The sequence below is a fragment of the Tinamus guttatus genome, unplaced genomic scaffold (genome assembly GCF_059628265.1).
Source record: "Tinamus guttatus ecotype Peru unplaced genomic scaffold, ASM5962826v1 Tinamus_guttatus_pri_ptg000330l, whole genome shotgun sequence".
Taxonomy (NCBI): Eukaryota; Metazoa; Chordata; class Aves; order Tinamiformes; family Tinamidae; genus Tinamus; species Tinamus guttatus.
Genome location: NW_028288864.1, coordinates 2,800,950 through 2,813,296, shown reverse-complemented (window position 1 = coordinate 2,813,296; position 12,347 = coordinate 2,800,950). Strand labels below are relative to the sequence as shown.

The following is a 12,347-nucleotide window of genomic DNA, read 5'->3' as shown; positions in this document are numbered from 1 at the left end:
CCTGGGAACACCTTAATAAGCTCCTTGCTAGATTTTCATACACCAATTTGCGGTCTCAGCTGGGCCAGCCTTTATCTCCTTTAGTGCCTGCATCACAAGGCTCTGCTTGACTCAAGCTTTCGTTTGGTGCTGATCAACCTCTCTCCATCGCAACCCTTAGGAGGACGGTCCTGCTGGCACAGAGCCGCTTCACTCTTGCGCCACTTGTGATGGTGACCACAGGAGAAACAACCACAGGCCACAAGCCCTGCCTGGAAACCCTACGTTGGAGCCACTGACAGGAGGCCTGTGGCAGCCGCGGTGCCAACACTGCCCAGGAGGCTGCCATGGGCCTCATGCTAATGTCGGCCATTTTGGTGTCGATGTCAGCACCACAGAAGGACACAGCAGGAGGGGGGCAGGAAGGACTTCGATTTCCCGACTTTTAGTTTGTAGCCAGGATAGGCTTGGTGGAGGGAGACCGCAGGTGGGGGTCATGGAGGCCCTGCTGTCTCGGGGGGAGTCGCAGATTAATCCCATCAGCCAAACGTCTCAGCTCTGACGTGATGGCCACTCATTGGGAATTGGCCCATGGCACCCAAAATGCCTCCTGTCCATCACCTTGGAGGTTTCAAAGCATCTTCTCCCTGTTTGACTGCTCTTTGGGAAGGGTCTGCATCTGCCCTGCAAGGCACTCCATGCCTGTCTGCTGTGGGGCTAGAAGTCTAGACCTGACTTTGGAGCAAAAACAAACAACAAAAAAAAGCCAGGTAAATTCAGGATGTGTGGCTACGCAGGCTAAGAAAAGAGTAATCAGAGCTCCAGGCTGTAAGCCGATTCCTTGTGAGTCTCAGGAAGGAATTAGCCCCATCTCCTCTGCTGCTATGCCACGCTTGCCTATGCAGCCACACACATTACAGGAGCCTTCAGTGCTCCATGTGACAGGAGAGTCCTGCTGCTTGCCAGAGGCAGGGTGACAAGGACACGAGGCAGGTAGCATGGAAAGTCCTGTGGGCAACACCCTGGGAAGAAGTGAAAAATCTGCCCTATGATCCTCTACCAGAGCAGATACATCCTACATTCTTGAGCATCCTCATAGTGCCAAACTCCCTCCAAGCCTCGCACCACTAGCCAGATCTGCTCTCCTTCCACTCCCAGTTTGAGTGTTTATTAGCAGCGGGGATTCCTCCACATTGCCTCAGAAATGAATTACAGTCTCTAATAGCTCAACCTTGCTGGAAGCTTTTCCTCCTATGTAAATACTATGTGTATAACAGTGGCCTAATTTCAAACTACAGAAATACCTCACATGCAGATAAGCATACTTTACGTCCACAGCCATGGGTGGCTTAAATCATCTGAATTTAACATGGGGTTATGTAGTCCAAAGATTTTGTTGATATTTTAGGCTGGAAGGCACCATAACAACTCTGCAGTCTGACCTCCTGGCTAGTGAATTTTACCCAGGGATTTAGAGCCTGACTGTAAAGCTCCCATCTTTCTGATACATAAAAATTAGCCCAGTTCATCAGCACAGGGACAGAGCAGCTGCTGGAGGGAGAATGATTACAAGTCACCCAAATTCCGAAGACCACAGTGTTGAAGGGCAGCAGGTCCTGGCTGACAATACTTCCACAATCAGGATTATTTTGCTCTGGATATGCCTCAGTATGCCTGATTTGTAAAATGAAAGTAATGAAGAGTTCTGAGGTCAAAGACATTATTCAAAATTAGTACCGTTATCCCTGATTTCACATACAGAAGTGCTGCTATTCAAAAGTCAATATTACAGGAAAGCAAAACCCTAGTGACTGCCAGCAGGTAGACAGGTTCATGAGATGTCTTAAGAAGATATGACCTCAAAAAATTCTTAATTTCTTGCTCAGCAGCCCAGGAGATGGAGGGAGGGAAGAGGTGCAGCACAGCAGCCCCATGCACAGAACTCATCTCCCTGCCATCCAGCTCCAGCACCTCGTGGGTGGCCCAGGAAGTTATGGAAAAGTGGAAAGCCCCTTCTCCTTGCCAGCCTATGACCAGTGTCCATACCACACGGCAGGTTACCATTCATCTAGGAGAGAGCAACAATTCCTTTTGCCAAGATTTTAATTTATCTAATGAGAAAGAAAATAATCAAGCAGACAGTCACCCAGGTGACTCTGCACATTTCACAACCTCCCTCCGCTTTTTTTTTCCAGCCCATTTTGTAACAGGGTTATAACCTGAGGACACGGTGATAACTCCTGCCATAATCTTTTCTTTACAAAAGTCACTTAGCAGATGGAGTCATTTAGAGGTGCTCACATTCAAATGAGCGACTTGCCCTGAAAGGGACAGAGCTGGGGCTGCTGGCAAGCTTTTCGGGATCGTTAGCCTAGAAAATGCTTAGCAGGGGAAGCAATTGGCAGGCAGATTTCGTGGACATGGCATTGGTATCCTCTGCCAGCAAAATTACAAGGCTGAAATCCTGGAGCTAGATGGGGCCAAACTGTTCGCAGCAAACAATTTAATTGATGAATGGAGTGAATTGCCCAGGAGATGATTTTTATTCCTCTGCTCATTGTGCAAAACCGTTTGGAGAAGGGTTCATGCAACCGGCTATCAGCCAGCTATCTGCCTGCAGAGCCTCCTGCGTCAGCCACGAGCTGGCCAGGACTCACCTCCCTACACTTGTGCAGACCAGCACCAAACTTATACTGGCATGTGCTCCCAGAGCAAGCAACCAAGAGCTGTAAGCACGGCTACCTCCAAGCTTGCCTTTTCCACCTAATCAACGATATTACTCTTCCCAGCAAATCCAACCGCTTGGTGGCTTCTGTAATGCTGCTGCTCCAGTGCAGGAGATTTCAGCACTGCCTGTTCGCAATGGAGCCTACATAACACGAAGAATGGTGCCAAACTAAACAGCAACATCTAATTTTTAGTTCGTGCAATAAACTGAGCAGCAATCTCAGAGGGCTTCTCCTCTCTAGCCCTCTGACCTTCTCACACAATATTACACTCATGCACTCCTTTCAACTGGTCTAATAAAATGTATTACTTCTCCAGTGCTTCCATGAAAATGTATATTGAGATGAATGCTTGCAACCCTTGAAAATACCCTCTTGCTTATGAAAAGGCTTCTGGGCAGTGAACACAAGGGACGATAACTACCATGGAAAGCAGCAATATTTGTGTTGCTGACTTGGCAGCCTTTGACCCAGTCTTGCAGCTTTGCAGGAAAGAAAAAGGAGGAGCTAAGGTGGGGAGCAGAGACCATTTGTTGCAATTACTGTTTGCAGTGTCCAGGGACTCATCCTAAATTATTCATCTCAAAACTTTCTTCTGCTGCTCTGTGGCAGGCATGGGGCTTTCTCTGGAACTCCCATTCTATGTTATTGGTAACTCAACACTAGCTGTTGTAACACTCAGTTGTGAAAACCATGAAGGAGTCTTTGATGTAAGCATCAAATGCAGGGCTTTGATGCAGGGCTGACCAGCTCAGTAACAGAACTCTCAATGACCTAAGCCTGCCATTTTGGCATTCATATTTGTAATTCATTGGCTTTGGATCCATCAGGACATGTGCTGCTGCCTGTCTGCACTGTTGAGATTTCTGTGTGCCTGGAGGAACCCAAGCACTTAAGCTCGACTTACCTTCAGCAATGTCTTTAAACAATCCTAATCAGTTAAAAAAAAAAAAAGTCTCCTCTTAAAGCAGATCCTAGGAGCTCTGGACTTGTGCCTCCTTTTAAAAACATTAGCCCTGGACAAGGCTGTTCATCTTTCCTTCCCACTCTTCAGTGGCCCTTCTGGCCTTCAGAGTGTCCATGACCCTCTGGCACTACCTCTGGTTCATCCCTCCCAGGCTGGCTCAAGCCCTATGGTCCACACAGCCTGTCACTGCACACCTTTCACCTGCACTACATTTACCACCCCCCCCAAAAAAAAACAGGACAAATGAGGCAAAAGAAAAGGTGAAAGCAAGATAATAGCTGTGGGGAAAGGCCACTGCCATAGACTAGACAATTCTGAGGCTCATAGAAAAATTTTTCTCCTGAAATTATTCTCTTCAATCTCAACAGCACACGGAAGGGAAGTTTAAGCACACTTTTTAAACACCTTTTGTACTCAAATTCCGAATTTACCTGTCTACCCGAGCAATAACAGAAGTAATCTTTTTCATCCAGCTGAGCATTTTGCTATAGAAATTTGTTTCCATTAAACCATTTCCTTTTGTCCTCCTAAAAAACATATTTTAAATAATAACAGTACAAAAAAAATAACACACTACCCAAAAAATCCAACCCTGTCGACTGTGCACTTTTATACAAAAGTTATCTCTCCTTCTCAATGGATTGATGAAAACCCTTTTTATAGCATCAAGGTAGAGGTGAGAGAGAGGGGGAATATTTCTTAGAGCCCAGCATAGCTAGTCATTTCAGCAGGAAACACAAGGCAAACTCTGATCTTAGAAAACTAAATTACAGCACCAGTATGAACTTGATGTTCTCTTTCTGCTTTGTAAAACACAATTTTGAAGGAGTTGGTATGGAATTATACATCCCACTTATCCTTCAGAAAAAAAAAAATCTATATTCCTTGAAGTGTAACAGGAGTATATGAATTCTATCTAAAACAAACAAAACAACAAAACACAAAAAAGCAAAAAAAAAAGAACATACCCCACCCTTGCTCTCTCCAAAATCTGCCATGCAGAAGCCAAGCTCCATTCCTTGCTACCACCCTGCAGAGGTGGATGGCCTTGGGAATTCAAGATGTTTAACCATCTCCCATGCTGCCTCTTGCCATCTGTCCAGGCTTTGCTCAGCACAGCCTCTGGGCTCCTTATGGTAAGGAACAACTCATTTACTGAATTTAGATCTCGTCACACATTTCTTTTTTCCCTGCACATGTGGCAGAGTGACAAGCCCTCCTCAAGCACTTTATGGCTAGGCATCACCTGCTGAGCACGCTGAGACACAGATCACTGTAATCATGGATTAGACTTGAGCAGGCATGGTGTAAGTGTTTACGGTTGGACTTGATGATCTTGAAGGTCTTTTCCCACCATAATGATTCTATCATTTTTGGAAGCACGCTACCAAATAACTCTCAGGATTCCTGGACAAGCTGTCCTGATAACCCTGATCATTCCTAAGACAACTGGCCAAATTCCATGGAAAAGACAATTTCACCTGCTGTACCAGCCCCTCCATTCAGGGTTTCACTGGGAAGGTCCACACTTAACCCATACTGAGAGCAGAGACCCTGCAGAAATCACCCCAGGAACAGCAACACGAGAAACATAACCCTGAATCACTGTCTACATCTGCAGCAGCCTTCCCTCTTGGAAATGAATGCTGCACTTCGGGTCTGAAGAAGATATCCACATACTTGAACCCTCCATTGATACAATCATCGTCCGTGCTGCCCTATGCTCATGTTTCACACTAACTTGTGCACAGCAGCCTACCTCTCTCTACAGACACAATCAGAGAGGTTACCTTCGTGCCTGTGTGTTGCTGCTGGTTCCTGCTAAAATCATCGGAGGTGCTTAGCTGTCTGTAGGGGCTGGGAGGCACGCTGGACGCAGCATCGAGGATCCTGGAAGGTGGGTCACCAAGCCCAGTATTTAAACTGCAAGGAAGAAAAAAGAAAATGTAAGAGGGAATTTCATAAAAAACAGCTTTAATTATTGCAATTGCTCCGTTGTCCTAGGGACAGTCAGGTAGTGGATCAGGCTCGGAAAGGTATGGACCAAATGTGAAAGGGAAGAGGAACAAGGGATGGATCAACATCAATAAGGTTGGCTGCTCAACATAGTAACTCAAAGGCAAAAGAAATACACCTATTAGTGGAGGCGGGACTGTATGAGATGTTAGAAGTGGACCTGGGATTAAAGCAAGAAGAATGAGATGAAAGCTAAATGGGAACTGAAGAAAACTACAAGGGAGATGGATAGTTCTGAACATGCACAAGGCAGATGGTACAAAACAAACATCAACGCAGAGCTCATGAGGAGGGAGGAGCCACTACCACCACCACTGAGCTGGGCTGCCATCAAACAGCAACCCAGCATGGACAGAATTTAATAAGTTTAATCATCGTTATACATAGCATTGGTCTTGTAAATGCAGTTTTAAATCTTAATAGATATTTTATTGTCTTCTGTCCCCACTCTTCACCTCCAACCTCCTTTCTGCTTATTCTCTGCTAGTTTTGCTCGTCTGGCCAGGGCTCTCTATCCTCACCACTGCTGTTGAGTTCTTGCTCACCTGTGATGCTAGACAACCCAACTAGGGGGGAGTAGGCAATAATAACTGTAAGAGCATCATGATTATGATATTCAATGTCTTGTTTTATTATCAGCCACATAATAACAATATCAGGGGCAACTATTTTATTATTCCTCCCATTCTTATTATTCAGACTTGACCTAAGAAATATTTCAGAAAGACAACACAAATCCGACACAAGATCCAGCAGAACAGGGAAGTTAATTAAACGTCAGAGTGATGGACAGAGCTGGGATAAGCCTAGGACCGTATCAGAGAGCTGGACAACCTTGACAAATGTGGGGAGATGGATGGATCTGGGACAAGTCCCAGACCTCTCCCCAGCAAGGCAAAACTGTCCTACCTACACACATCCTTAAATGCAACATTGCTCCCCAATCTGTCACTGTTTCATTGATTTATGCAGGTGAAGAATTTTTCCAGAGAGAACTGCCTTCCAAACCATGCTACCAATCAAAGTCTGATGTGGCGACACTTTATTACCTCCAAATGAGGCAAAGAAAATAGAGTCCCGTTGAAAACAGCAGTCACTTAAATGTAATTTTTAACCAGTACATGTCTGAACTGATTGCAGGCAAGATTTTTGTAAAAGATTTCTCCACCATTTTTTTTTTTTTTCCAGAGTAGACTTTTTCAAGTAAGGCAGGTGGAGGACAGTGAATGGGGAGAGAGAACATTAGCCGGAGGGTGTTGCAAAATTCCAAGAATAAATATTACAGAGAAAAAAAGCAATCCTGTGACATATACGAGGCTGTCTGTAAGTCATCAGGAGACTGGAGAACATAATAGACTAATCAATCAGGTAGGCAAGGGTGAGAAGTGTCACAAGGAGGCAATAGGTAGTTGGAGGTCAGTTATGAAATAATGTTTGAATGGAGAGAGAAGGACAGTAGCACAGGAACAATGACAGGTATTTGAGCACAGGTTGGATCAATGATACCCAGGAGAGTGAAGATCACATGAGAATATTATGGGGATGAGAAGGACAAATAACCTGGTATTTGTGAGATAGGTGCATATCCTGGAGAATGAAAGGCTGAACAGGCAAGACTTTAAAGTCTAGCTTCATTTCAGAAAACGGTGATGGAAGATAGATACTGTGGTTCTCTCTTGGTTGTTTCTCTGGATTTCCAGACAAAGTTTGTCGGGTTAAGAGGAAAAAGTGATGCCTTTCCTAAGCACAAGGCCTGCAATTACCACTACAGACTTGAAAGCTAAACTGAATCCTTTTCTAGCTTGTGCCTTCTCATCCGTGATCATGGCATGAGTAATTTCTAATCCAGTTAGCTAAGAGGTAGGGAAGTTGCATAGTGCTATGCATGAGAAGATGGGGATTCTGTGTGTGAATTTAATTATTTCTTCTGCTGAGAATGTGGGAATTGAGGAGGAAAAAAAAACCTCACTCTGCTAGCTATTTGAACATCTGAACTGCACAGTAGCAGTAGGACTGCATATAATGTCATTTACATCTGTTGCTTAACTAAGCAGGTAGATTCCCATTACGCCTAGGGAAAAGCTTGACTTATCATGGAGTCATTCTTACTAGCACTTTCCTGACCTTTACTGCATGTTACAAAGGCATCACACAATCCTCTAACAACAATTAGACCCAAGCAATTAGAGCTGAGTGAACAATTCATAATGAATAATCTGTTTGGCAAACTTCACCTCATTTTATGCTCATGAAACGTTCACACACAGATTGCAAAGTTCTCACATTTATTTGTTAATGGAAATAATTTGCCATTTTTCCCCCGAGCAAATATCACCGTAACAGTTCATTGAAAATAATCTATATTCCTAATGTAGGCTGTGCTTATGAGCTGCACAAGTCACATGGCAATGTCTCAGTTCCCTCATTGGATGAGTCAGCTGGGAGCAGACCGACCCTCAAAATTGCACATTAGGTTTGGTAAATCTTTCACTTGAAATTCCCTTTTGCTGAGTTGGTCAGCAAAAAAAAAAAACAAACAAAACTTTATCTGGACTGCATATTGGGATGCCTATGGGATAACATGGGGAAAGAGCCAGCACTACTGGACTGAACAGCTGAATTTGTCCAGTGCATGTACCCATGCCTGACAGGGACACTCTGAAACAGCATATGAGGGCAGGAATTTTATGTGTGAATTTGGCGCTGAGGTGCTGATATTCGCTCCCCTCTGCCTCCCGTGGCTGGCCACATGGTTCCAGGTAATCCTACAACCTGCTTTAGGGCATCTCCTTAGGAGCTCAAGGGAATCATCTGTTGAGTCACTCCCTGCCAGGATGCAAGATCAGGCCATGAGGTAAAATTCATCCTGCCTCGCTAGCCAGTTAAATAGGAAATCCCATTTCATGGCTAATTGATTGGGGTTCCTCTACGGCTGATGGAGAGAGTTACGTATCTCAAGCCACATCACCATCTTGAGGTGGACACCAAACACACATAAGTCATAACTGGAAAAATAAAATGGTTGACTCCCTTAAAACAGGTGCTTAACCCTCAGAAAACATCTTCAAAAACTCGTCCTGGGTCCACCGCTGCCAGGGGTCAGGGCAGATCCTACAGAGAGAGGGGCAATGCTCGAGTGGAGGAGGCAGCATGCAGCTCATGGGAGGCTGGGCTGAGGGCAAGCAGGCAGACCTTGCGGGCAGCTAATGAAGCCTAGAACAATGTGTTCTCTAAAAGACTGAGACACGCAGAGAGATAAGAGAGCATGGGGCAATAAATCAGGCTTTCAAAGCAGAGCATATTAGGAGATCAATGGGACAGATATTAGACTGAAGGAGCACGGAGTAGACAGGAGCAATTCTGTTCCTTTGCCTTCACCCTTGCCGTTGCTAAGGAATTTTTTTCATTTAATAACATCCTCATTGTTTTTAAATGAGCAGCAAAACCAGTGATTTCCACGTGGCATTAGCAACGCATTTGTGAAAGGGAAAGCTAGCAGCTCCTAGCAGGATTTGATAAAATCCTCTCCAAGCTCCAAGTGATTTACAGCCCGGGAAAACAAACACAGACTGATACAAATGCAGAGAGAGGCGAGGACGACACCAACATCCAGGTACACTCAATTACCAATTCATCAGCCCAAGTAAACTTGAAGGGCTTTTCAAACTCTACATGGCTCTAAATTAAAGGAAACCTTTAGATGGATAACATTTTGCTGTCATCAGGGAAAAGCAGACGGATCTGTTGATCTTGTGAGCTCCTACCTTACGTGGGCAAAGGACCACAGAACAGGGTGGCAGTGAGAGCTTGCTCTCCTCACATCAGGAAGGACGGGTGCCCCACTGCCTTTTGCACTCCGCTGGAAAGCTCTTTCCACGGACACATCCTTTCCTACTCACTCTGCCCCAGTCTCCCAAAGACCTTTTGCTCTTGTTTCTGTTACAAATTCTGCTTTTGTCTGCCCTGAAGGTATTTATGGCAGAGCTGTGAACATAACCAAGTTTTGGGATCAATGTCTGAGCTAAAAATAAAAAAAGTGTAGGGGGAAAAAAAAAAAATCACGGTGACCCAAAATTAGAATCTCCCAAGCTCTCTTCAGCAAAATATACTTACACATGCATATGGTCAACCCAGCTGTTCCAATCAACCTGAAGCTACTTCATGAGAAGTGTCACCTCGCCTACAGCCCCAGCTAGACACACATTTTTTCTAGAGAAGTGACTTGCAGCTGCTCAGCTCCATGCCTGAGCTGCATTGACACTAATATTGTGTTTGATACCTCCCCCCATTGCATTAAATCCCCTCAGCACCTTCAGCAGTGGGGTTAAATCACTATCATAATAAAAGATTGGCAGCAGCTGGGGGTAGCAACAGCTTCACAGGAACAGAGGGAATCCAGCAACTAGGAGGCTGTGGGAAACTCTTTAATTGTTCATGTGGAAGCTGTTTGCGTTTCAGTGTCTAATGAATATCTTGGGGAAATGACATCTTTGCTAAAGAGGGAGCATCCTGCTCCTCAGGCTCCATACATGCTCACAGCATCCATGGGAAGGGGAATTGTCTAAGACTGCCTGTGCCACGGTAGCGACTCCAGGATATGCTCTGCTGCTTTCTGTCAAATACCCCAAAACACCCTTTCCAAGATTTCCCCAGAGAAGTAGTCACTACATTTCTTGCAATGCAGAAGAGCTGCATTTCAAACAAAACCCTCAAAAAGCCCTCAGCAAGAGTCTTGGTTCCTCTGTGAGATCTTGTCATCCATCTCCCTCTTTTTGCCAGCAGGAGCAAGGGCAGGACTGGGGGCAGAGCTTGGTGCCAAGAGATTTTTGGTCCATCAGCGAGGAGAGATGTTTCAGCAGCTGATCTCCTCTCAGTGTATAACACACTACACAAACCCCTGAAGGATCAAGCTGCCAACACCAGCCTTTCACCTCGTGGAAGGCACATCAAGCTCTTCCCACTGGATATCAGTCCTTTTCCCACCTCTTTCCTTAGATATCCTCCACAGACAACTGCAATTGCTCACAACCTAGCAGCCTCCTGCTCACACACTCGGCTCCAAGGTTGCCTCGGAACTATGTAAATGCACAGCAGGCTTTTTAATTATTCACGTCAAGTGCGCCCTGCTTGTCAACAGCTATTTGAAAATGTAGTAGCCGGCATGGGGCTGAGAGGAGCCCTGCCGGGCAGCTCTGCGGAGCCCAGCTCCAGGGCAAAGTTTGTATCTGCAGAACAACCGTGACCACACATTGCCACAGAGGGGCATGCGGGTGAGGAGCACCCAAGGCATCCCAGCAGATCCACCACACCAGCACTCACACCTGCGTGAGTGCACAAGCCAGCGTGTGGCCTCCACCCTGGCCATCGCTGAGGCTGCCATTAGGGCACCTCCTCTTGCGGTTCATTCCTGGAATATCTGCCCAATGTTTTGCTAGTACAGAGAGCTTCCATACTCCATGCCATTAGATGAGCTCTCATAATATTTTAAGGGCATTGGAATTACCAAGATGCAAGGAAATAGATTGGTACTTGGAGAGCACAGCTGGGCAGTTTCCCATGAAGACAATAGCTGAGATGGCATCTTTCCTCGCTGCCTTGAGCTGCTCCCATGGCTGCAAGCAAGCTGCTTTGCAAATGAAGCCTTTTCCTCTCTGCAGTAGAGACCGACATATCTCTACCTACCTCCTACTTCTTGATAGGGCCAAAAATACACACTGCCATAGCATCCTCTCCATGCTCTGCTGATCCACAAAACTGCAAGGTTTTTTTGCAAGGATCCACAAAACTGCAACCTGGCACCAGGGCTGAGCTAGGCTGAGGGCAGAAGGCACTCATCTTTGGAGAGAAGAAATAACTGCAAAAAGAAGGACAGCATCCCACCAAAACATCTAAAAGAAAGGTAGATTACATTAAACTGAGCCATACTTGTCTCAGCCTGTCCAAGGCCATTCCTCAGCTCCACAGCACTGTCTTAAGTGAGGGCTCAGCATGTCCTGTATAACTGAAGGACTGGTGGTCTGGGGTCTTTCACTTTTACCCAATTAAGGCTCAGTTAAATGAGATCTTTCTCTTTCAAACTGCTGCACCTGGTTTGACTTCCTCTCTGAGGTCCCCCCTTTCCCCTGGAGGCTGCTTTTGGCTAATTTTCCTACTTCTAACACTTATTAAATGGCTCTTCTAACCTGCCAGTGCTCAACATTTTTTCCCAATGTTGTTTCAGAGAATTTCTGGGAGCTCCAAATTATTGAGGTCCTGAATTACTTCCTCTGTGTGAGCAAGAGCCTCATCATGGGTATTTCTGAGTTTTAGAGCCCTTTTCTAGGCTTCCAGTCCCCTTCAACACCATGTGGTCAAAGCCTGCAGGCAGGGAGAGCCCCACTAAGGATTATCATGTGGTTGCAGAGCTGAGATCTTTAAACTCACTGAACTGCTAGAGCCCACCCCTCCTCTTTTTAAACCTACATGTTTTTTTAATGCTAATTTCCACTACATGCTCCATTCGCAGCTCTAATAATGAACAACTGCTTTCTTCCTTTCCTTCTGATTTCATATTCATGAGTCAGGGTTTCCTGGCACTAAGCATAAATGCTAAACGGAAATCACTGCACAGTGACATGCCTGTGTAGCTTCACTGTCCATTTATTTGCCTTTTCAAAGAG

General features: G+C 45.4%; 1 protein-coding gene across 1 annotated transcript in view; it reads right to left on the bottom strand.

Moving 5' to 3' along the window:
* ELFN1 (extracellular leucine rich repeat and fibronectin type III domain containing 1) overlaps positions 1 to 5,621 on the bottom strand; it is a 45,323-nt gene extending 39,702 nt beyond the window's left edge. The window contains exon 1 of the mRNA XM_088529463.1: positions 5,463 to 5,621. The gene's annotated coding sequence lies outside the window, so the exon portion shown is untranslated. The remainder of the gene's footprint in view (positions 1 to 5,462) is intronic.
* Positions 5,622 to 12,347: the final 6,726 nt, after the last annotated feature.